At 49.8% G+C, this 21638-nt stretch overlaps 1 protein-coding gene and 1 non-coding gene across 11 annotated transcripts in view; one reads left to right on the plus strand and one right to left on the minus strand.

Moving 5' to 3' along the window:
• pkib (protein kinase (cAMP-dependent, catalytic) inhibitor beta) overlaps positions 1 to 21638 on the minus strand; it is a 127777-nt gene that overhangs the window by 23623 nt on the left and 82516 nt on the right. The gene's annotated exons all lie outside the window — the stretch shown is intronic.
• Positions 14067 to 14158, plus strand: trnar-ucu (transfer RNA arginine (anticodon UCU)). The gene is given in 2 exon segments: positions 14067 to 14103; positions 14123 to 14158. It is a non-coding gene; the product is annotated as a tRNA-Arg (tRNA).

The following is a 21638-nucleotide window of genomic DNA, read 5'->3' on the forward strand; positions in this document are numbered from 1 at the left end:
CCGGGATTGTCTCAGCATCGTCCGATTCGGCAGTTTGCGCCCGGTGACCCAGTATTCGTGCGGAATTTTGCTGGTGGTGCCCAATGGGTTCCTGGGGTAATCTTTCGCCAAACGGGCCCTATATCGTACCAAGTGCAAGCCCAGGGTCGTCTCCAGCGAAAACATGTAGACCACGTCCGGTCCAGAAGATCATCCCCGCAAAAGATTCCCCGCCCCCGCAGCTCAGTTCAACAGCGGCAAAGACCAGAAACAAGGGAAGGTAGTCCACCAAATCTTCCACTGGTGCCTCACTCAAAGCCTGCGCAGGCCATGACGGGACCGAATGGGGACAGAGACGCTGACATGACGGAGGCAGCAGACTCTGACTCCGAGATGGAGACACAGGATGAATCAGAGGGGGAATCCTCGGGTCCACAGGCCGTGGATGTACAACCGCGCCGTTCATCATGGAAGCGCCGGTCTCCGTCTCGTTATACGCCGCCTGATCCAGCGCCGCGTGCAAATGGCGTCCGGCCTGCGGCCAAACGAGTTTGACGCCTCCCTTCGCCAGGGCCTACGGTGGATTCCTTGGACTTTGGGGGGGAGGGATGTTATAACCTGCCTACTGACGATTGGCTGGGGACTAATGATTATCCCACAATCCTATGGGAGTATGAACTTCCCCAATGAGGGGGGCGGAGAAACTCCTACTATAAATAAGCTGGCCAGTCCAGGAACCAGGAGGAAGGAGAAGGTAGCAAGGGAAGTTACTGCTACTGCTATGTATATATTGTTATAGTGAATAAACGTTATTATTTTGTATCCTTAAAACTCGTGCTGGATTCTTCGGGGCCCTTACAAAACTGGTCATCCTGTGTGTCAATCACTGTCTGTCTGCATCTCATTATATACATGAGTGGATATTATGACAGCTACCTCATATCCAAATTTAAACTTTGAGTTAACTGGTTCTGCTGCGTAGCCGAAACTGGCTGAGAGCAATGCAAAGTTTGTGATAGAACTTCCCAATTGGAAGATCGAGGGAAAGGTGGCACTTGTTACACAGAAAACATTACACTGAAATCTACATCCATACATAAATATATTTAGAGCTGTCACAATACTATGGTCTGGATTTTCACAACCACATACAGCCTCCATTTTTACAGGGTTGAGAAAGGATCCAGGTCAGCATTTGCGCTTCAGAGTTTCACAGAGGCAGCTGTCCATATAAAATAATAGTTGCCTCCAATCATGTGTGATTTTCATTAGCCAGGACTGGGAAACATGGGGCGTCATCCTCCGACCCCCCAGCGGGTCGGAGAATGGCCGTTGGCCGCCGTGAATCCCGCCCCCGCCGGTTGCCGAAGTTTCCGGTACCGGAGTTTGGGCAGGGGCGGGAATCGGGCCGCGCCGGTTGGCGGGCCCCCCCGCTCAATTCTCCAGCCCGGATGGGCCAAAGTCCCGCCGAGAAATTGCCTGTCCCGCCGGCGTAAATTAAAGTAGATACTTACCGGCGGGACAAGGCGGTGTGGGCGGGCTCCGGGGTCCTGGGGGGGGCGCAGGGCGATCTGACCCCGGGGGGTGCCCCCACGGTGGCCTGGCCCGCGATCGGGGCCCACCGATCCACGGGCGGGCCTGTGCCGTGGGGGCACTCTTTCCCTTCCGCCTCCGCAACGGCCTCCACCATGGCGGAGGTGGAAGAGACTCTCCCCACTGCGCATGCGCGGGAAACTGTCAGCGGCCGCTGACACTCCCGCGCATGCGCTGCCCGGGGATGTAATTTCCGCGCCAGCCGGCGGGGCAACAAACGCCGTTTCCGCCAGCTGGCGGGGCGGAAATCCCTCCGGCGCCGGCCTAGCCCCTCAATGTCGGGGCTCGGCCCCCAAAGATGCGGAGCATTCCGCACCTTTGGGGCGGCGCGATGCCCGTCTGATTGGCGCCGATTTGGGCGCCAGCCGGCGGACATCGTGCCGTTGGGGGAGAATTTCGCCCATGATATGTTCAGACTAGACCTGGTAGGAGGAGGAGGCTTAAACGTTTATAGAGTTCTTGGGAATGATGGGTTACTCTTTTGGAAAGGTCAGGTTATGTTTCTGGGAAGAGGTCACGTGCCCTTTGGGAGCGGTCGTTTGCTCTTTGGGCGAGGCAAGGTGCCCTTTGTGATTGTTAAAATTGGACATGAGTGTGTGTGTAATAAGTGCATAAAATCATTGGGACTTTCAAGAGAGCTGTCACGAGGAATTGCTGGAAGTGTTTAAAGCAATTGCAAGAGGAACAGTCAAAAGTGTCAAATCAGGATCAATAGCAACTGTCAGGTTGTCAACGAGTGATTGAAAAAAATCATTGCTTGCTATTTTATTCTCTTTGTTGACATAAATCTGAGGCCTATCATTGGTGGATTTGTGTTGTATGACTGATTTTCACAACTTTACATTTCATTGTTTGATTGACAGCTCTAAGTGGTTACAGACTCTTTGAAAGGGTACCCTGATTAGTGGGCGCACAATAGCACAGTGGTTAGCACTATTGCTTCACAGCTCCAGGATCCCAGGTTAAATTCCGGCTTGGGTCACTGGCTGTGTGGAATCTGCATGTTCCCCCAGTGTCTGCGTAGGTTTCCTCCGGGTGCCTGGTTTTCTCCCACAAGTCCCGAAAGATGTGCTAATCCGTAATTTGGACATTCTGAATTCTCCCTCTGTGTTCCCAAACAGGTGTCAGAATGTAGCGACTAGGGGCTTTTCGCAGTAACTTCATTGCAGCGTGACAATAAAGATTATTAATAATTCCAAAGCTTATTTTTATAATAATAATAATAATCTTTATTTTTGTCACAAGGAGGCTTACATTAACACTACAATGAAGTTACTGTGCAAAGCTCCTAGTCATCTGTTCGGGTGCACAGAGGGTGAATTCAGAATGTCCAATTCACTTAACAAGCATGTCTTTCGGGACTTGTGGGAGGAAACCAGAGTGCTTGGAGGAAACCCACGCAGACACGGGGAGAACGTGCAGACGCCGAACAGACAGTGACCCAAACGGGAATCAAACCCAGGTCCCTGGCACTGTGAAGCAACAATGCTAACCACTATGCTAACTAAGGGTTAATAACAAGATGGACAAAATAGTCTACTTCTGTATAAAAGAAAATTACTGCGGATGCTGAAATCTGAAACAAAAAGAGAAAATGCTGGAAAATCTCAGCAGGTCTGGCAGCATCTGTAGGGAGAGAAAAAAGCTAATGTTTTGAGTCCAGATGACCCTTTGTCAAAGCTGAGGTGGCATGGTTGGGGCGTGGAAAGTGTGTGCAGGTGAAGGGTTTTGAGGTGTGAGGACTGATTTTCATTGCAATGTTTTTAAAAAACTTTGTCAAAGTGCCATGCCAGTGTGTGGAGGGAGGCCTTCAGCTCAGTTCGACTCCACACCCAGTAGCCTCCACACTCGTTCTGAGGTCACTCAGTCCACCCCCACCAATCCCAACTCCAGGGTATATTCTCCCGGCTCGGGTTTGTGGAACTGGCAAATGTCCTGACTGCACTTCTGAATGAAAACATTTCTGAAGCAAAAAACATTTCTGGAGCAAAATGGCAAATGTCTTAGTTCTTATAAAGAATAATATATTGGACAATATACCAGAGTGAACTCTGGTGAGTGATCCGAAAATATTGGAAGATAACTCCATCTTTATTACCCTTCCTGATTTTCCTGAAGATGTACACATACCCATACAGGTGAGACTCACACAAATATATTACCAGCAGAGGTCACTGTTCATTTTAAAACAGAGTAAATAACATTTACTGCTGCTGTTGGTGAAAAGAACGTTTCAGGACGTCACTCTGAACATTCACAAAAAGCAGGATAACTAACTCGGCCATATACGGCCCCATTACTCTCCATCTACTCGTCATCGTCAGTAAAGTGATGAAGGGATCAGCAACCATGCAATAAAGCAGCACTTACTCAGCAATAACCTGCTTACTGACCCTCAGTTTGAGTTTCGTCAGGGCCACTCAGCTCCTGATAGCATTACAGCCTTGGTCCAGCCATGGATACGAGAGGAGAAAGAGGTATGGTGAGAGTAAATATCCTTGACATCAAGGCAACATTTGACTAACTGGCATAAAGGAGCCAGAGCAAAACTGGAATGAGGGGGAAAGCTCTCCATGGTTGGAGTGATACCTAGGCAAAGATGATGGCTGTGGTGGTTGGCGGTCAATCATCTCAGTTCCGCGACATAGAACATACAGTACAGAAGGAGGCCATTCGGCCCATCAAGTCTGCACCAACTCACTTAAGCCCTCAATTCCACCCTATCAGCATAACCCAATAACCCCTCCTAATCCTTTTGGTCACGAAGGAACATTTATCATGGCCAATCCACCTAACCTGCACGTCTTTGGACTGTGGAAGGAAACCGGAGCACCCAGAGGAAACCCACGCAGACACGGGGAGAACTTGCAGACTCTGCACAGACAGTGACCCAGCGGGAATCGAACCTGGTACCCTGGCGCTGTGAAGCCACAGTGCTATGCACTTGTGCTATCGTGATGCCACCACTACAAGAGTTCCTTGGTGTAGAGTCCTTGGTCCAAACATCTTCAGCTGCTTCATCAATGGCCTTCCTTCCATGATAATGTTAGAAGAGGAAAGATTTGCTGATGATTGCACAATGTTCAGCATCTTTAACGACTCTTCAGATACTGAAGCAGTTTATGTCTAAATGCTGAAAAAACGGGAAAATATTCAAGTTACTGCTGATAAGTGGCAGGTAAGGTTGGTGCCACAGTGTCAGACGATAAGCATCTCCACCAAGAGAGAATCTAACCATCGGCCCTTCACTTTCAATGACTTTACCATCACTGAATCCCCTACTATCAACATCCTGAGGGATGACCAGACACGGAACTGGACCAGCCAAGAGCAGGTCAGAAGCAAGGAATCCTGCTGGAAGTAACTCACCTCCTGACTCCCCAATTAGTCCACAAGTATGACTCTGAGCTTCCACTCGCTTACTATTTTAATTCTCTGTCCCTCTTCCAATGTGATCTCTTTGTTCGCAGCCTCAAATGACGGTCAAATGAAGTTCAAGGAACAATACTTATTCTTTTGATTGGGAACTTTACAGCTTTCTGGACTCAGCATCAAGTTCAGCAATTTTAGATCAAACATCTCCCATTTTTTCAGACAGCAGCTGTTGATAATGCTTCCCCTATTCAACACAACTGCCTTCCACACTATTATAGACCTCTCTTAGTTTTACCCTTCCCTCCACACTTTCTCTGCCTCTCTTCTTGTTTACAATCTATTTGCGTCTGTAACATTTTCAAATCTAATGAAAACTCATCAACCAGAACTATTAACTCCGTTTCTCTCTCTAGAGATGCTGCCAAACCTGCTGAATACTTAGAGCACCTTGTTTATGTCTCACCTTGTTTCTTCTCCCTCCAGCTTCTCTCAATCTAATTGGAGCTGGTTATCTCCATCTTCTTCCCCATTTCCTCCCGTCACTCATCCATTCTTCTTCCAATCCCGCTGCATTCAAGTCTCTTATCAGTATATTGTGGCACTGGGGACAAGCTGACAAAGGGAAAAAGACATAGGCCGAAAACGGAAACTACCAAGGGCCCTGGCCCGAATCAATATTGACCATCGACCGGGCCACTCAAGTTAGCACAGAAATTCACTATTGCTAAACACAACTTCATAATTACCCAATAACAGTATTCATCACGTTAACAAAAGGACAAAAGACCATGCTGTGAATATGTAACTAACTTCGAGACAGTAAAGATCAACTTTGCAACTGGAAAGACGACAGTAGCACAGTGGTTAGTACTGTTGCTTCACTTCACCAGGGTCCTGGGTTCAATTCCCACATGGGTCATTGTCTGTGCGGAGTCTGCATATTCGCCCCGTGTCTGCGGGGGTTTCCTCGGGGTGTTCCGGTTTCCTCCCACAAGTCCCGAAAGACGTGCTTGTGAGGTGAATTGGACATTCTGAACTCTCCCTCTGTGTACTCGAATAGGTGCCGGAATGTGGCGACTAGGGGCTTTTCACAGTAACTTCATTGCAGTGTTAATGTAAGCCTACTTGTGACAATAATAAAGATTATTATTGTAAAAAAAAGAGGCAATCAGGCTCCATAATTGTCTAATAGCTGGTCAGACAAGAGTGTTCAGAGGGGCTCAACAGGAGTATTCTGTATATTTCTATTTATGAGTTTAAGTCCTGAAGTGACCATAGAATTCAGGCCAGGTGTGTGTGTATTTTGACACAGCGCTAGCAGAACCTGGATAGAGAAGGAACATTGGAGCACATCATCAGTGACAGCCCAGAAACCCGAGAGCAACCATCGAAGAGGAGCTGGAGCTCAGGGAAGAAGACACCCACATTGAATGATCATAGCTTGGCCAGCCTCCTTAACTAGTGCGGGTAATTCTTAGATCTCAGTCATCAGTCTGAGTCATCTCAGAAATCACAATTAAGCTGGCTCTTCCAAATAAAGTAGACTTGTATTAAACTCAGGTGTCTTTATTGCGTTTGTCTAAGCTGATCGAGCAGAGTCTCAGTCAACTGTGACCGGAATTTTCTTTTTAAAAATAAATTTAGAGTACCCAATTCACTTTTTCCAATTAAGGGACAATTTAGCATGGCCAACTCTGCACATCTTTGGGTTGTGGGGGCGAAACCCACACAAACAAAGGGGAAAATGTGCAAACTCCACACGGACAGTGATCCAGGGTCGGGATCGAACCTGGGGCCTCAGCGCTGTGAGGCAGCAGGGCTAACCACTGTGCCACCGTGTTGCCCTGTGACTGCACTTTTCTGATCACTGGGCTTTTCCCACTGGCAATGCACCCTTGCCCGCAGGTTTCCCGGCGGCATGGGGTGGCTTTAATGGGAAATCCTTTGACAAGCGGCGGGAAGAGAGAACAGAGCTGCCACTGGACAGAGCATCGCCGAGAAACACAGGGCTGGGGGATTGGAGAATCTCACCCGATATCTTTCCTCTGGTCTTCGGCCTATCTCTTCTCTTCCTTCCTGTCAGTCCCATCTCCATCACTCACTTCACCACTTTTCCTCTCTTTTTCCACAACTGATGACAAAACCATTTCAATCTCCTCTTGTGCACTTTCCTTGATGCTTCTACAATCTTCACTGACCCCCTATCCCATTAGTATCCAGTCATTGTTCCTCTCTTCTTGATGTTGCCCACGTTTCTGCACTATGTATCACAACCAGTCTTACAACTGGCTTGTAGATTTTTCCGTTCAGTCTCAACACTGCCTTTCTATCTCCACTGCATCGTTACCATATAACACTCCACTGCACTTCTACCAATTACTCCAGTCAGAGCTAATCTGTTACGTAATTTTAATTTCCACACTTGCATCTTTTGCTACCACATACAAACACACAGAATAGGAGCAGAAGTAAGCCATTTGACCCCTCGAGCCTGGTCCGCCTTGGCTAATCTGTGTCATAATATACACCAGTATATTATGGTGCAGACACACACATACACACTGATGGACATGCAGTGGGACCAATCAGCATACACAACACCGCAGCCAACCACCAGTGAGAGCACACCCACTATAAGACAGGGGACAGGAGAGTTCCCGCTCATTCTAGTAGCAGCCAGCTTGGAGCACAGAGCTCACAGCCTGCAACACAGACATTCACCATGTGCTGAGTGCATCACCTGGGGCGAAATTCTCCGTAATCGGCGCGATGTCTGCCGACCGGCGCCAAAAATGGCGCAAATCAGTCCGGCACCGCGCCGCCCCAAAGGTGCGGAATCCTCCGCATCTCGAGCAGCCGAGCCCTAACCTTGTGGGGCTAGGCCCACGCCGGACTGATTTCCGCCCCGCCAGCTGGCGGGAAAGGCCTTTGGTGCCCCGCCAGCTGGAGCGGAAATGGCATTGCCGGGCGGCGCATGCGCGGGAGCGTTAGTGGCCGCTCACGGCATCCCCGCACATACGCAGTGGAGAGGGTCTCTTCCGCCTCCGCCATGGTGGAGACCATGGCAAAGGCGGAAGGAAAAGAGTGCCCCCACAGCACAGGCCCACCCGCGGATCGGTGGGCCCCGATCGCGGGCCAGGCCACCGTGGGGGCCAGATCACCCCGTGCCCCGCCCAGGACTCCAGAGCCCACCCGCGCCACCTTGTCCCGCCGGTAAGAAAGGTGGTTTAATCCACGCCGGCGGGGCAGGCATTCCAGCAGCGGGACTTCGGCCCATCCGGGCCGGAGTATCGCCGGGGGGGGGGGGGGGGGGGGGGGGGGGGGCGCCAACTGGCGCGGCGCAATTCCCACCCCCGCCGAATCTCTGGTGCTGGAGAATTCGGCAACCGGCGGGGGCGGGATTCACGCCAGCCCGAGCGATTCTCCGACCCGGAAGGGGGGTCGGAGAATACCGCCCCTGGTTAGGACTAGGCAAGGGTCAACAGTTAAAGCTGGTATTGCATTTACCCACAGTTCAGTATGTTAATATCGTTAACCTTATAATAAAATAGAGTTGCACCACTTCCAGTGTTGGTGACCTGTTTGTGATCCAGAACACCCAACACATCATTGTACAAGGAGTGGTTGCATACTAGCACCTCTGAGACCCACCTGCAACTAATCAACATTCCGGCATCCTGAAGTATGGAGAACATCAGCCCGCTGCCGCCGCTCTGCATCGCCGGCAATCTCGAGGTCAATTGGAAGATTTTTAAACAGCGCTTCCAGCTCTTCCTCGAAGCCACGGACAGGGAGAACGCCTCGGACACCAGGAAGATTGCTCTGCTCCTCTCCACGGCCAGGCAACACGCCATCAACATCTTCGAAAGATACCTGTTCCAGCAGCGCTTGCAGGGTAAGGACGAGCCTTTCCAATTCTTTTTAACACACCTCCGCATTCTTGCGCAGTCCTGTGGCTACGGGCCCACCTCTGACTCCATGATACGCGACCAGATCGCATTTGGTGTTCTGTCGGACCCCCTGCGTCAGCAGCTCCTCAAAATTAAGCAACTCACCCTAGCGACTGCCATCGAGACCTGTGACCTGCATGAAAATGCCACCAGCCGGTATTCCTACATACAGGCGGCTGAAACGGCACGGCAAGGTCCCCACGAGGCAGAACGGGTCCAAACAATTGAGCACCTCCAAGGCTGCAACCTGGATGAGGGCGGCCATTTCACGCGCTATTCGCGGCCTCCTGCGCTTGTACGCGCCAAACGAGCGGACGTGACGTGGAGGAACATGATGCGCAGGCGCGCACCATGCAGGACCGCACTGCGCATGCGCGGTGGTGCAACGAGCGTACTGACGTCACGACGTGCGGCAACTGTGGCTCCGCCCATTTAAAGCAGCAATGTCCTGTAAAATCTTGACAATGCCTACGATATGGCAGACTTGGCCACTATGCTGCCTGCTGTTGAGCAGCTCAGCCTGTCAATTCGCATCGCTTCAGCCAGCCTCGCAGGAACGTTCGGGCAATTCAACCCACGTTCACCGAGTCTACTTCCGACTTCCCGCAGACCAGTGACACCGAGGACCCGAGGGAGCCTTTTCGAGTCGCTGTTATAGCAAAGAACAGGCTGTCCCCGAATCAAAACCACCAGCCGCTGTCGGTGCACAGCATTGATCCAGACGATGAGTGGTGTGCCACCCTGATGGTCAACCGATCCCAGATACGATTCCGCCTGGACACTGCTGCTTCCGCTAATCTCCTCGCGTGGTCAGACTTTCAGACCCTTGGGGTTAAACCAACCATTCTTCCGTCGACCTGCCAACTAGTGGACTACAACGGCAACGTCATTCCTGCTACCGGTTCATGCCAACTCGAAGTGACGCACAACTCGCGAAAAGCCATCCTTCCCTTCGAGATGGTGGGCTCCTCGAAGGACTCTCTGCTAGGCGCACAGGCGTGCAAACTCCTAAACCTCGTTCAACGAGTACACTCTCTCTCTCCAGAGGACACGTCTGCCTTCCAGGATGCGGACGTCAGGGCACAACTCAATGCCATCATCGACCAGCACCGCAACGTTTTCGAAGGCATGGGCACGCTTCCATACACTTACAAAATCCTGCTCAAACAAGACACCACGCCTGTGGTTCATGCACCTCGCAGAGTCCCAGCACCCCTCAAGGACCGCCTCAAGCAGCAGCTGCAGGCCTCTATGACCAAGGAGTGCTCTCCAGAGTGACGGAACCAACCGACTGGGTCAGTTCCCTGGTGTGCGTAAAGAAGCTTTCCGGCGAGCTCCGGATCTGCATTGACCCAAAGGATCTGAATCGCAACATAATGAGGGAGCACTACCCTATCCCCAAGCGCGAGGAGATAATGTGCAAGATGGCTTGGGCCAACATCTTCACCAAACTTGACGCCTCGAAAGGATTCTGGCAAATTCAACTAGACAGGTCCAGCAGAAAGCTGTGTACTTTTAATACCCCGTTTGGCAGATACTGCTACAACAGGGTGCCGTTTGGGATTATATCGGCATCAGAAGTATTCCACCGGATCATGGAGCAAATGATGGAGGGCATTGAGGTTGTGCGCGTCTATGTTGACGACATCATCATTTGGTCCACCACCCCGCAGGAGCATATCAGTCGCCTCCAGCGCGTTTTCAAACGAATACGGGACCAAGGCTTTCGCCTCAACAGAGCCAAATGTTCCTTTGGCCAGACGGAACTCAAGTTCCTAGGGGACCACATCTCCCAGCTGGGTGTGCGGCCGGATGCAGACAAGGTGGCAGCCATCACAGCCATGCAGAAGCCAGCGGATAAGAAGGCGGTCCTCCGATTTTTGGGCATGGTCAACTTCCCGGGGAAGTTCATCCCCAACCTCGCCTCCCATGCCAAAGCTCTCCGGAACCTGGTCAGGAAGACGGCAGACTTCCAATGGCTTCCCGCCCACGAGCGCGAATGGGAGGAGCTTAAGACCAAGCTTACCACGGCCCCGGTACTGGCATTTTTTGATCCCACGAAGGAAACAAAAATTTCAATGGATGCCAGCCAATCCGGCATTGGGGCGGCGCTCCTGCAACGCGATGAGGCCTCATCATTAGCCCCCATTGCATATGCGTCACGTGTCATGACCCCCACGGAACAGCGGTACATGCAGATCGAAAAGGAGTGCCTGGGCCTGTTGACTGGGGTCGACAAATTTCTTGATTACGTGTACCGCCTCCCCCAATTCACTGTCGAGACCGACCATTGCCCGCTGGTCAACATTATACAAAAAGACCTGAATGATATGACCCCTCGCCTCCAGCGCATTCTGCTTAAACTCCGGCGGCACGATTCCCAGCTCCTATACACCCCGGGCAAGGACCTGATCATGGCCAACGCTCTGTTCAGGCCAGTCAAACACCCCGTGTGACCCAGAGGGGTTCGTCTGCCAGGTTGACACCCATGTGGCCTTCACGGCCTCCAATCTGCCGGCCACGGATGAACGCCTTATCCACATTCGCCGCGAGACTGCGGCTGACCCCCTACTACAGCATGTCATGCGCCACGTGATGGACGGGTGGCTCAAGGGCCAATGCCCGCAGTTCTACAATATCAGAGACGATCTGGCAGTAGTCGATGGTGTCCTCCTGAAGCTGTATCGCATCGTGATCCCGCACAGCATGCGCCAGCTCGTTTTGGAACAGCTACACGAGGGCCAGCTTGACGTGGGGAAGTGCCGACGGAGAGCCCGAGAGGCTGTGTACTGGCCCGACATCAATGAGGACATCGCCAACACAATGCTCAACTGCCCCACCTGTCAGCGGTTCCAGCCGGCCCAACCACGTGAGACCCTGCAGCCCCATGAGTTGGTCACGTCTCCTTGGTCTAAGGTAGGCGTTGACCTGTTCCATGCGCTCGGCAGGGACTATGTTCTGATTGTAGACTATTTTTCAAACTACCCGGAGGTCATACGCCTTCACGACTTCACATCATCGGCGGTCATCCGTGCCTGCAAGGAGACCTTTGCTCGTCATGGCATCCCACTCACTGTGACGTCGGACAATGGCCCCTGCTCCGCGAGCTAGGGGTGGTCCAACTTTGCCAGTAGGTACAACTTTGTGCATGTGTCATCCAGTCCCCTGCACCCCCAATCCAATGGCAAAGCGGAAAAGGCCGTCCACATCGTCAAACGGCTCCTCTGCAAGACTGCCGATGCAGGATCCAACTTCTACCTCGCCTTGCTGGCCAATCGTTCGGCCCCACTCTCCACGGGCCTGTCGCCAGCCCAGCTGCTCACGGGTCGCACCCTCAGGACCACGGTGCCATCCATTCACGTCCCAGACATCGACCACGTTCCGGTCCTTCAGCGGATGCAACAGTCTTGTGCACAATACAAGGTGGCGCATGACGCTCGGGCGACTGATCTCCCTGCTCTGGTGCCGGATGTCAACGTCCGCATCCATCTTCCGGAGGGTGGCTGGTCTGCAACCGCTGTGGTTCTTCGGCAGGTGTCTCCCCGCTCGTTCCTGGTTCATTTGCCAGATGGTTCCATTCACCGCCGCAATCGGCGTGCACTTCGTCTCGTTCCACGCTCGCTACGTGATCCTCCACCGGTGCCACGCCCTCCTGTTGTCCCCAACCTGGACTATGTGGAGATTCCGAATACTCTGCATCCTCCTCACTCTGCCGTGGCCCAGCCCGTTCCTCAGCTGGTGGCTCCTGACCCACCCTTGAGGCGGTCAACCAGAATTCGTCGCCCACCTCAGACACTTGACTTATGAGTTTTACAATGTTGGACTCTTTGATCTGTTCTGTTATCCTGTTTCATTGTTCCAGTAGTTTGTATATAATGTTCATTTCGTTGTTGGTGTGGCACCCTATTTCTCTGCACCAGGCACCTTCCCGTGTAAATAGATTGGCCTCATGTACAGTCATGTAAATAACACGCACACACATAGTCAGGTACATTCACTACACAATATTTATTGTCACGCAGGCACATGTTCTTTATATAAAAGGGGGGTGTCATAATATACAGCAGTATATTATGGTGCAGACACACACACACACACACACTGATGGACATGCAGTGGGGCCAATCAGCATAAACAACACCGCAGCCAATCACCAGTGAGAGCACACGCACTGTAAAGACAGGGGACAGGAGAGTTCCCGCTCATTCTAGTAGCAGCCAGCTCGGAGTACAGAGCTCACAGCCTGCAACACAGACATTCACCATGTGCTGAGTGCATCACCTGGTTAGGACTAGGCAAAGGTCAACAGTTAAAGCTGGTATTGCATTTACCCACAGTTCAAGTATGTTAATATAGTTAACTTTATAATTAAATAGAGTTGCACCACTTCCAGTGTTGGTGACCTGTTTGTGATCCAGAACACCCAACACATCAATCTGCTTGTGCTTTGAATGCCACATTCCAATCTACCCCCCGATAACCTTTAGTTCTCTGGCTTAACAAGAATCTACCGCCAGCTTAAAAAAGATTCAATTACATCGTCTCCACTGCCTTCTGAGGCAGCGAGTTCCAAAATCGCACAACCCTTAGAGGAATAAAAATCTCCTCATCTCTGTCCTAAAAGAGCAACCACTAATTTTAAAATAGTGCCCCTTTGTTCTGGACTTACCCACAGAGGAAATATTCTCCAAACTCGTCCATTGTCACCCCGCTGCCAGCAAGAACTGAGAATTTGGCTTCCCAACCGAACCTCCATTCACTTTCAGGGGTACCATAGAACTCCAGTAGCGAGCAAGGTCAGAAAATCCAGCCACCCTTTCCATATCCATCTTGTCATGACCATTCAGGACCTTTTGTACTTCAATCAAGTCGCCCTTTACTTTTCTAACCTCTAGTATAAATAAACCCAATCTGACCAACCTATTCTCATAAGACTTATTCCAGGTATCAATCTAGTAAACCTCCTCTGCAGTGCCACCAATAGAGGCTGTTTAGCACAGGGCTAAATCGCTGGCTTTGAAAGCAGACCAAGGCAGGCCAGCAGCATGGTTCGATTCCCGTAACAGCCTCCCCGAACAGGTGCCGGAATGTGGTGACTAGGGGCTTTTCACAGTAACTTCATTTGAAGCCTACTTGTGACAATAAGCGATTTTCATTTCATTAAGGTGTGGTTCTGTGGCGCAACGGATAGCGCATTGGACTTCTAGTTGCTGGCGTGATGAGACATTCAAAGGTTGTGGGTTCGAGTCCCACCAGAGTCGTTTTGTCCATGTACATAGATCCCTGAAAGTTGCCACCCAGGTTGATAGGGTTGTGAAGAAGGCCTATGGAGTGTTGGCCTTTATTGGTAGAGGGATTGAGTTCCGGAGTCGGGAGGTAATGTTGCAGCTGTACAGAACTCTGGTACGGCCGCATTTGGAGTATTGCGTACAGTTCTGGTCACCGCATTATAGGAAGGACGTGGAGGCTTTGGAGCGGGTGCAGAGGAGATTTACCAGGGTGTTGCCTGGTATGGAGGGAAAATCTTATGAGGAAAGGCTGATGGACTTGAGGTTGTTTTCGTTGGAGAGAAGAAGGTTAAGAGGAGACTTAATAGAGGCATACGAAATGATCAGGGGGTTGGATAGGGTGGACAGTGATAGCCTTCTCCCGCGGATGGATATGGCTGGCACGAGGGGACATAACTTTAAACTGAGGGGTAATAGATATAGGACAGAGGTCAGAGGTGGGTTCTTTACGCAAAGAGTAGTGAGGCCGTGGAATGCCCTACCTGCTACAGTAGTGAACTCGCCAACATTGAGGGCATTTAAAAGTTTATTGGATAAACATATGGATGATAATGGCATAGTGTAGGTTAGATGGCTTTTGTTTCGGTGCAACATCGTGGGCCGAAGGGCCTGTACTGCGCTGTATTGTTCTATGTTCTATGTTCTATGTTCTAATTACGTCCTTCCTGAAATAAGAAGACCTACTGCTCACAGTATTCAAGATGCAGTTTCACCAATGTCGTGTGTAACCGAGGCAATAGTTCCTTACTTTTATGTTCAATTCCTTGTGTAATAAAATATTATGCATCCAAGCCACCGATCTGAAATAGACTTTAGGCACTTTGTATATTGAAATAAGAGATCTACCACAACCCATCCCTTCCTAGCCACCACCACTCTCCAACCTATTTGCCCATCATCATGATTTCTGGGTTTGCCTTTAATTACTTTTCCAAGGACCATTGTTGGTATTACAGCAACTGGATCACCAAATCCTACAAATCCCCTTTGCTACCAAGCTGCCTGGGGCACCTCTTCATTGTCTGCAGCTTGCTGACCAAATATTGGGGGCTTTGAAGTCAAGAATTCCAGCTTACCTTTTATTTTAAATGTTCAGCAGACCTTAGAAATGCATTTGCCATTGTTCATTGATGTATTTTTGACATTGATCAGTAGAATAGTATAATGTAGTGCCTCTAACCAATGTCCAATTCATTCATATAAACGTTTTCTTACATTAGTGTAAAATATGGATGAACACAGATGGGGCTGGATTCTCTCAGTTACGCCGGCAGTGCGTCCACGCCCAGCGGTTTCCCGATTTCATGGGGCTGCCCCCAGTTGGGAACCCCATTTGCTGGCTGGCAGCATGGACAATCCTGCTGCCGGCAGGGTGCGCCTCACCACAAAACTGGTGTGGCGGGAAGGGGAATCCCCCTCTTGGTGCCTGGTAAATCACCTATGTTGTCCAGGCAGAATATATTTTATGTATTTTTCTAAGGATGTGAGCATTTATGACAAGGCTGGCCAGTGTTGCCCATCCCTAATTGCCCTTAAAAGGGTGATGGTGAGCTGTTTTCCTAATCTGCTGCAGTCCACGTGATGTAAATCCACACATAGAATCCATGATAGAATCCATTGTTAAGGATGAGATTTCTAAATTCTTGGAAGTGCAGGGTGGGATTAGGACAAGTCAGCATGGATTTAGTAAGGGGAGGTCGTGCCTGACAAACCTGTTAGAGTTTTTTGAAGAGATAACAAATAGGTTAGACCAAGGAGAGCCAATGGATGTTATCTATCTTGACTTCCAAAAGGCCTTTGATAAGGTGCCTCACGGGAGACTGCTGAGTAAAATAAGGGCCCATGGTATTCGAGGCAAGGTACTAACATGGATTGACGATTGGCTGTCAGGCAGAAGGCAGAGAGTTGGGATAAAAGGTTCTTTTTCGGAATAGCAACCGGTGACGAGTGGTATCCCGCAGGGTTCAGTGTTGGGGCCACAGCTGTTCTCTTTATATATTAACGATCTAGATGACGCGACTGGGGGCATTCTGTCTAAGTTTGCCGATGATACAAAGATAGGTGGAGGGGCAGGCAGTGTGGAGGAGGTGGGGAGGCTCCAGAAAGATTGAGACAGTTTAGGAGAGTGGTCCAAGAAATGGCTGATGCAATTCAACGTGGGCAAGTGCGAGGTCTTGCACTTTGGAAAAAAGAATAGAGGCATGGACTATTTTCTAAACGGTGACAAAATTCATAATGCTGAAGTGCAAAGGGACTTGGGAGTCCTAGTCCAGGATTCTCCAAAGGTAAACTTGCAGGTTCAGTCCGTAATTAAGAAAGCAAATGCAATGTTGTCATTCATCTCAAGAGGCTTGGAATATAAAAGCAGGGATGTACTTCTGAAGCCTTATAAAGCATTAGTTAGGCCCCATTTAGAATACTGTGAGCAATTTTGGGCCCCACACCTGAGGAAGGACATACTGGCACTGGAGCGGGTCCAGCGGAGATTCACACGGATGATCCCAGGAATGGTAGGCCTAACATACGATGAACGTCTGAGGATCCTGGGATTATATTCATTGGAGTTTAGGAGGTTGAGGGGAGATCTAATAGAAACTTACAAGATAATGAATGGCTTAGATAGGGTGGATGTAGGGAAGTTGTTTCCATTAGCAGGGGAGACTAGGACCCGGGGGCACAGCCTTAGAATAAAAGGGAGTCACTTTAGAACAGTGATGAGGAGAAATTTCTTCAGCCAGAGAGTGGTGGGTCTGTGGAATTCATTGCCACAGAGGGCGGTGGAGGCCGGGACGTTGAGTGTCTTTAAGACAGAAGTTGATCAATTCTTGATTTCTCGAGGAATTAAGGGCTATGGAGAGAGAGTGGGTAAATGGCGTTGAAATCAGCCATGATTGAATGGTGGAGTGGACTCGATGGGCCGAATGGCCTTACTTCCGCTCCTATGTCTTATGGTCTTATGGTCTTAAATACACCCATGAGCACTGTTTGGGAGGAATTTCTGAGATTTTGATCCAGTGACACCAGAGGATTGACAAAAGAGTTCAAAATCAGGATGGTGAGTGCCTCAGAGGGGAATGTGCAGGTGATGCATGTGCAGTATACAATGGAGGGGTGCCGCTTCATTCAAGGGTTACAAGCGTGTAGTTGTGATATTATAGATTTTGTAATAAATGAACATTTTGGAGCCTTAAAAATAAATGCCAAAAGTTTCCTGACCTTTTACAACCGCAATGTTAGCTTCTAGAAGGCTCCAAGTGGATTGCACGTGTACGTATCCAGACACGTGAAGACATTTGAAATTAAGTGCAGATTTCCACAAGGATAAACAGAAGCCCATTGACAATGGCTTCCCTAAAAGTATGAATAACTGTTTCCTATCCCCTAAAATTTGATCCATTCAAGTTTATGGCTGAGACATTTAAAATGTAAATGACCTCAGTCAAAAGACAAAAGATACTCTGAATCCTGGGCTAACTCAATACTGTTAAGCATGATTCGACAGTCTGGGATAGCAGCCATTTTGAGTTTTGAACTAAATAAAGTCTGGTGGCTGAGAACAGACATTTTGTGGCAGTGTGAGACAACCAGCAGACCGTTCTCAGATGAACCAGCCATGAGCTACATGAGCTGCGTTCCCTGTAATTGGGAATTACAAAGGAAGGTATTCAGAAAATTATCCCTGGTCTGCTGAGAAGAAATGAGGCAATTTTCAAGTGTCAGCATAACCACAGTTTCCAGTAGGGAAGGGAGCGTTTACTCACTTCCACCATCTTCTCTATTTATTGAGTTCACCCACAAAGGAAAACTCTTGACCTTTCGACTTCAAAGGCTGCTAAACCAAACCTCAATTTCCACACCTTAATTTTGGAAAGAAGGAATTCAGGCAGCCGGCCTGCACCTTTGTATCCCAGAAATGGATTTGAAATTTCATCTTGATAGGTATCTTTTAACCTTAACTGCAGTAAGTATTCAGTTTGTATCTTTAGTACTTTTATTTATGTAATTTGTAGTCATGTTTTGTAATAAATTGACCGTTTCTGGTTTAAGAGTAAAGCTTTGCTGCTGTTTTTGTTAAATTGGAAGCACTCAGAATCAAAACTGGCTACAATACATATACATACACACACACGCAGGTATACACACACACACACACACATACACACGTGTGCAGATATATATTCTTAGCTCACAGATCACTTTGAGAAAATTCTCCAATCCCGCGGCCAGGTTCTGACGCCGGCGTGAACCGCTCCAGCGTCAACGGTCCTCAATTGTCTGGTATGCTCCCCTTTCTAGGGGGCTAGGTTGCCGCCGGATTGGTCCCCGCAGCTCCAACTGACGCTACACGGCCAGCACGAGTTCGCGAATGCGCGCTACGGCCGGCGCAAGTTCGAGCACAAATGCTACGGCCGGTGTGATTCCGTGCATGCTCGCCATGGCCGGCATGATTCCGTGCATGTGCGTGGGTTCCCGTCTCCATGACGGCCCCCGGGCAATATGGCACAGCTCTACAGGGGGCTGACGTGGAGGAACATAGGCCCCCACGGAACCAGCCCGCCTGCCACGGAACCAGCCCGCCGGCCGATCGGTAGGCCTCGATTGCGGGCCAGGCCTCCGTGGAGGTCCTCCCTGGGGTCGGATCCCCCCGGCCTCCCTCCAGAATGGCCCCGCAGACACACCTTCCAGGTCCCACCGTGTGGGACCTGAGTAACCCATGCCGGCGGGACTTGGCCGAACCCGGCGGGCACGCGGCCCGTTGAGGCCAGGAGAATCGTCGGGGGGGGGCCGAAAATCAGTACCGCCAATTCGCCGAACCAGTGTGTGCAGAGAGAATCCCGCCACATATTCCTTGATCAGGCATAGAGTGCCTTTGAATAAGGGATCCTGCTCCTGTTATCCTCAACACCCTGGAAGCCCACAAGCAACCAGCTTTCCCCTGGTGAACCCACAACTGCCTATTGGTGAATACCAGCAGCGGCATGATGAGCCACTTATGTCGACAATTAATGCGCAGTTAATGGCCTCAATTAGCAGAAGGGCAGAAAAGCCATCCACTGGCCTTTCCCACCACAGACGTAATAGAGGTGCACCATCCTTCCACCTGATCAAATGTCTTACCACCAAACCCGCACCCTAAGGAAAGGGCCTTAACATCTATTCCATTGATCGACAGCACCTGGACCACTTCCAACAGAGTGAAGTGCATTCCATTAGGTTCACAGGTGACTGCTTCAAAATCACTCAAGCATGAAGTGAGATGAATGGAAAACACTTAACTCAGTTTGAAGTGATTCAGGAAATGTCAATTAAAGCTTGATGTTTATAAACATTGCAGTTAGTTTTACAGCTGACTACTTCAAACTTACTCAACCATGAAGAGACATAAATGGAACAATGCTGACAGTTTGATGTGTGTGGAAGCTGTCAGTCACAGACTAGCAAAATCAATATCAAAGAGGAATGAATGATTGGCCTGCAGATCAAAGATTTGAGGGGGTTTAAACCCAGCAGACTGGTTTTCTCTTTCCAGGAATTGACAGATGCTGCTTTCTCTGTCTGAGCCAGCAGGTGGATTACCCAGATGAGTTTTAAAGCTGTGATTTTTTTTCACTGCCTCTGTTTGGACTGTGCTCTAAAAAAGACAAGGGTCTCTTTTCAGGGGGGCTTCCAGACAGGGGTCTCTTCTGGGGGTTTCCAGACAGGGGTCCCTCTTCTGGGGGGTCTCTTAATTTGAGGGATCACTTTATCTAGGGGTCTCTGAAGGGGTCTCCTTTAGGGTGTTTCTGTGGCGGTTCTCTTTATTTAGGCGGTCACTGTTGGAGGGTATGGTGGGAGGGGGGATGGAGTTTGGGTCACACCTGGACTGGGGTGAGGGCGAGCTATGAACTGGGAATCGCTTTCTGATTTCTGATCCCAGCGTGAGCACAAATCAGGTGCAATTCAGCTCCGGCGGGAGAACATAGTTTCCCAAATGTAGAATCCTGCACATTGTTGACCAAGATTTCAACACAAACTAACATGAGAAGTGTTTTGGTGATAAATCGTACGAAAGCCGAGCGCAAACTAAACGGTTATATTTTATTCATCAAGAGATCCAAAAGGCAGAAAGCAGATCAATCTCTGCCTCCTCTTACATTGTGAATCCAGATGTCTTTATGAAGACTTGACTGGGAAGACTGTAGTGGGGAAGAGTGAACAATTAGCTCTAATCATTGACTTGTTAAAGCCTTTTGCTGAAAGTCATTTAAAATGTAGTGCACATATGGCCATTCTCAAGTTTTGATGATAGAAAGCAGTGTTTAGGCTGGTTTTCAGATTGAATTCTTGGATGTAAATGTTTCCTCTCGGGGACACTAGCTGACTGTCTGGAGAATTCTAAAACTAGGTTTCTGGCGTGCCCTGCACGCCCTGGCAAGGGACTGCGATTGCCAGGTCGTTTTGGCCGTTGAACATTCCAAACTCTTAATTAGGGACGCTTTCGTTATGGGCATAGGGTTGGCGTACATCCACCAGCGCCTCTTAGAAGGGGCTACCCTCACCTCGCAGCGACCAAGAAACTCACGATCTCACTAACGGTCACCTCCCGTAATGTACAAGCATACACCCCCGACCGCACGGCGCCCCCCTCCTGGACATCGTGGACCCCACTAGCAATCACCCCCAGCCAACCCCAACCCTGCGCCGCGCGGCAGCCAGCCAACCCCGGGGGACCCAAGTGCTACTTCTGCGGAGAGACAAAGCACCCCCGGCAGCACTGCCCGGCGTGAGCGCACTCTGCAAGGCCTGCGGGAAGAAAGGACATTTTGCTGCTGTGCGCCAGGCCCGCTCGACCGCCGCTGTAACCAGGCCCATTGTTCTTGCAGTAAATTCCCCACATCGTTTCCTATAACCTCATGCATGACATGTTGGATAACAAACTGAAAAAAATGTGGTTTGATTTGCCTCAAATTAAAGATCCTTTAAATTTCCTAATCCCTTTCCAAAAGGCGGCTATCCACTTAAGATGGAGCTGAGGAGAAATGTTTCCTCTCGGGTGGTCCTGAGTATTTTGAACGCCCTTCCTCAAAACGCAGTGGAAGCAGAGTCTTTTAGCAGAGCTGAATAGATTCTTGATTATCATGGGGGTGAAAGATTATCAAGGGTTAGTGGGAATGTGGAATTGAGGGAACAATTAGATCAGCCATGATCTTATTGAATGGCGGAACAGGCTCAAGGGGGTGAATGACTACTCCTGCTCCTAATTTGTTTGTTTGTACGTTTTTATGTTGATATATGTTTAGGTTTGAGCTGGGATTGTGCCCTCAAAGCAATGATTTTCAGCCCGTGTTAGCCGTCAGGAGGATGATGACGCAGTCGTAAATTACAACGAGAATCGGGAAATGTGACTCTTGCAGGCAAGATCACGTTTCCTGATTTTCCAGGCCCTACGCCAGTGACAAAATGTGAATCGTGC

The sequence above is a fragment of the Scyliorhinus torazame genome, chromosome 4 (genome assembly GCF_047496885.1).
Source record: "Scyliorhinus torazame isolate Kashiwa2021f chromosome 4, sScyTor2.1, whole genome shotgun sequence".
Classification (NCBI taxonomy): Eukaryota; Metazoa; Chordata; class Chondrichthyes; order Carcharhiniformes; family Scyliorhinidae; genus Scyliorhinus; species Scyliorhinus torazame.